Source organism: Echinops telfairi, unplaced genomic scaffold, assembly GCF_000313985.2.
Source record: "Echinops telfairi isolate 266 unplaced genomic scaffold, ASM31398v2 ScPeMD7_7467;HRSCAF=8505_1, whole genome shotgun sequence".
Taxonomy (NCBI): Eukaryota; Metazoa; Chordata; class Mammalia; order Afrosoricida; family Tenrecidae; genus Echinops; species Echinops telfairi.
Window position 1 is genome coordinate 11,957,373 of NW_022111368.1, and position 4,738 is coordinate 11,962,110.

At 37.7% G+C, this 4,738-nt stretch overlaps 1 protein-coding gene and 1 pseudogene across 3 annotated transcripts in view; both read left to right on the top strand.

Moving 5' to 3' along the window:
• The window catches only part of LOC105978779, a 9,052-nt pseudogene extending 7,168 nt beyond the window's left edge, over positions 1–1,884 (top strand).
• Positions 1–4,738, top strand: part of CUL4A (cullin 4A) — an 80,578-nt gene that overhangs the window by 10,107 nt on the left and 65,733 nt on the right. The window lies entirely within an intron of this gene.

Below are 4,738 nucleotides of genomic sequence, written 5' to 3' on the forward strand. Positions count from 1 at the left end.
TGGATGGATGGATGGATGGATGGATAGATAGATATTCGTCAAAGAATTGCATGTGAAAGTACCATTCTCACCAAAGTAGGGAAGGTTTTTTGTTTATTTTTGTTTTTAGAGAGTATTTATGATAGTTTTTGAGACACCCGTAAACATATTTCATGTTACTCAATCTCCCCACAGGGAGATTTCTTACCTTGCTGTGAAGCCTGCTTCCCCATGTAAACACTTAAGAGGCCTATCTAGAAGTTAATTCCAATGTGTCTGTTTCTATGCTTGTGGGGTTTTGTTTGCTTTGTTAACTTTGGTTTTGTTTGATAAATTACAAGGGGCTCAAGGTTCTAATGGAAAAAATTTTCACACACTGACACCATCCATAGTCATTTTTCTCTTACAGTGTGAGAAGAATACTTCAATTTCACAGATTTTGTTACTGTGTTAAGACCTAAACTTTGGAACTATAATAACTATTTGCTGATGAGTATGTTGTGTGTATCGTGTCTGTATTTCAGTAGTACTTATCAGCTTAATAAAAACAAATTACTTTTTTTGTGAAGCTACATTTTTTTAAGAAGGCTTGCAGAGAAAAGCAGGGTATTGATTTCAGATTGATTTTTTTACATACTAATGCAAATATACTAAAAAAGATCTATAAATTCTGAGAAATACCAGGCCATTTTTAAGTCTTCGGATTTCTCTATAAAACCCTTGTAGCAGTTGATAACATTTAATGAAACAAACTGGTACCAGAGTTATTTATTAAAAGTATTGAGGGAGCGGGGAGGGAGGGGAAAAATGAGGACCTAATGTCCGGGGTTTAAATGGAGAGAAAATGTTTTGAGAATGATGTACAAATGCGCTTTACACAATTGATGTGTGTATGGATTGTGATAACAGTTGTATGAGCCCCTAATAAAATGTTTTTTAAAAAATTAATTAATTTTTAAAAAATTTGAAAAAACAAACAAAACAAAAACAGGAAGTAGGTGAACGGTGTGTTTAGATGGCGAAAACCATGAAATTGCCTGGCTGCTAATTGAAAGACTGACAGTTTGATGAGGGCAATGAATGTACAAATGTACTTTACACAATTGATGTATGTATGGATGATAAGACTAGTAAAAACTGATTTAAAAGAAGAGGGACAGAAAATAGTAAACATGTTATTTGATGGAGCAATTTAAGAAAATAGTAAGGCAGGAATCTGAATGTATATAAATCATGTATTTTTAAAACCAGGACAAGAATATATAAACTCAAATTTATTAGGCATAATAAAAATATTTCAGGCCTTTGCCCATCCCTACAGAAGCCAACGCCGGCACCTTGCTATGGCAGTGGCCTTGTCCTCTGCCTTTCTCTGCTGTTGCTGCTGACACCTCCTAGTTCTTGCCAGCCTTGGGTCCGCTACCTCCTGGAGAGAGATCACCGTGCTGTCAATTAAGTTGCAGAATTCTGATTGGAGATGTATTTGAAGTTGATGTGGAAATTGCCAAGCAATCTGTGACCATCAATACCATGTTGGAAGATTTTGGAATGGATTATGAAGGAGATGATGATCCAGTTCCTTTACCAAATGTTAATGCAGCAATATTTTAAAAGGTCATGCAGTGGTGCGCCCACCCCAAGGATGGCCCTCCTCCTCCTGAGGATGATGAGAACAAAGAAAAGAGAAAAAATGATAACCCAATTTGGGACCAAGAGTTTCCGAAAGTTGACCAAAGAAGCTTTTGAACTTATTCTGGCTGCAAACTACTTGGACATCGAAGGTATGTTTGATGTTACATGCAAGACTGTTGCAAATGTGATCGAGAAGAAAACTCCTGAGGAGATTCACAAAACAACTTTACTGAAGAGGAGAAAGCCCAGGTGTGCAGAGAGCCAGTGGTGTGAAGAGAAGTGAAATGTTGTACCTGACACTGTAACACTGATTCCAAATACTAGTCGCACTGCTCTGTTTATAATTCTTAATATTAGACAAAAGAGTAGACAAATGCGGCAACAAATCTGTTGTATTAGAATATTGCCCTCGTTGCATATGTAGCTGGAGGTATAGATTCTAAAATATACATTCTGAAACATAAAACATACCCAAAATCAACTGGGAAAAAGCTCCTCTGGAAAGAGCTTTCATAGTATGCATTGTTCCCACTAGGCAAGCATCCCGCAACTCGCTCTGAGTAAATGCACCCAGTGGTGTCTCCTGGGGAGATTCTTTCTTGACACAGTGAATTTTTTCGTGAAAACAGTTTCCCTTGAACTTCGTTTTTTGTGATGGTCGATTTAAGAGAAAAGCATGAGGCTGTGAAATTTTGTTTCTTCCTCAGCCCCTGGGAGGCCGTGATGTTGAACACAGCTTACGATGATAGCTCTATGGGAAAAACTCAAGTGTACGAGTGGTTTACTTGGTTGAGAAAAGGAGAAATATCAGTTGATTACAAACCTTGTTCTGGTTGTCTGTCAGCTTCCCAAATGGTTGAAAATGTCAACTCGTTGTGCATTTGGAGTTCATTTCACTAGGTCAAACTGTTAATCAAGCTTTCTATTTAGAGGTTCTGAAAAGATTGTGTAACAGTGTACCACTAAAAAAGGGCCTTATTTGTGGCAGATGGGGGACTGGTTTTTCCCCCACGATAAAGCACCTGCTCACACAGCCATCTGTCTCAGTGCACCAGGTTTTGTTTTTGGCAAAAAACAAAAAGCATGACTCTCTTGCCCAACATACCTTACTCACCTGACCTCACTCTATGCAACTTCATTTTGTTTCTGAGAATGAAGAGGGACGTGAAAGGACAGTAATTTGACACTTAGAAGAGGTGAAAAAAATGAGGGAGGTGCTGTCAGCTATCCGAACAGATGAACTTGAAAAATGCTTTCAAGAATGGAATCCCAGATTTGACAAATGTATTAAGTGTAATGGAGAATATTTTGAAGGTGATATGGTTCTTTGGTTTAAAAAAAAAAAAAACACCCTTAAATAGATAACTTTGGGTGAGGAGAGAATTCTGGGGTTTTTGGGGTGCCCCCTTGAATAGCTCAGTTCTTTCTAGTGTGATCTAAAATTTTGGTGTTATTTTTTTTTTCTTAATGAAACTGAACTGTGGGTTCTCTGTAGAAAGTGGTATTTTGGGCTTGGCCTTTTTTTATAAAGTGATTTCTGCCTCGTTTACTGTCTAGTTAACTTTAGCAACCTTTTAATAGTAGGCAGTGTAAATAAAGAACTTGGCAAAGTTTGCAGAAATAGACTTAACAAAAGTGTTATCTTTATTAAAGAACTGGACACTGAAAAGTTAAGGTAAATGATCTGCATTTTATTATTAAGTTATTGCCAGTTCCCTAGAGTCAAGGAGTTCCCCTGGTCTGGGTTAGTCTATAGGTAGTAAGACTCCCTTAATTGAATCTTAGGACTGTTTGTGTTTTTAATCCTCTCAGCTTTTGAGTATTTTGGCCGGAGAGACTCAATTGTCATCCACTTTGTGTTTTGATGGTGTGAAATATAACTAGGCTGTTTGTTAGCTTTTTATTTAAAACAGACACTTTAAAAAGTATTTCATAAATCAACAACTTAAATCACTGAAGAAATTATCACTTAGATAGCTTACAGTACTTTTTGGAATGGGGGAAGATGGGTGTGCCCTCAATACTGATTTAAAGAAGAAAAAAAAACAGCCAGTAGATTACCTATCACTTTCCCTCTTACTTCTTCTGTAACTCAGATTTGGAGTCCTAATTTAATATTTACATTGCTATTTATTCTTTGAAGGAGCCCTGGTGGCAGAGTGGTTTTGTGTAGAACTATAATACGCTAGGACTGCAGTTTGAAACCACGAGCTGCTCTGCAGGAGAAAAATGGGCTTTCTGCTCCCGTGAAGAGTGACAGGCTTGGAAACTCCCAGGAGCAGTTCTACACCTATCTCAAGGGTAGCTATGAGTCCGCATCGACTTTCTGGCAGTTAGTTCGTTTGTGGGTTATTTATTCATTTCTAATGGATAGGAAAGTGAAGACATAGAACATAGTTTTACATGTGAGTTGATTACTATTTAACTATACCTAGTGTAGAATGAGCCCTGGTGACAGAGTGTGTTACATGTTTGAACCCGTAACAGCAAGGTTAGGAGTTCAAAACCACCAGCAGTTCTGCATGTGAAATATGAGACTTTTGACTCCTGTAAAAAGTTACAGTCTCAGAATCAGAAACCCAAAGGAGCAGTGCTGCTCTGTCCTATAGGGTCACTATGAACCAGAATCAACTTCTTGGCTCAGGTTTTTGGAGACCATGGAATATAAAGGTTCATCACTACAACCCTTTTTTTCTTTCCCAAGATCCTTCTCATCAGTTACTCACTGTATAATGAGTAGTTGTCACTGAGGGAAATTTTCTTAACCCCCTTACTCCTTGCTGGTCTTTAATAGGTACTATAGAATGGAAATGGGCTGAACTTAAAATACTAAATAGGTTTTTGCTAGCCTTATGCCCACAGCCGGTGTTTCTTTTATAGAAACTTGACTAAAATCCTACATGTAATATTTCTTGTTGTTAATCAGCTTTTTTACTTTGCTTCTCTTTTTTTTATAATTTTATTGCCGGCTCGTACAGCTCATCACAATCCGCACACAAATCTATTGTGTCAAGTACATTTATACATATGTTGCCATCATTTTCAAAACATTTTCTTTCTACTTGAGCCCTTGGTATCAGCTCATCCCCCACCCCCCACCCTCCCTCCCTCATGAACCCTTGATAAT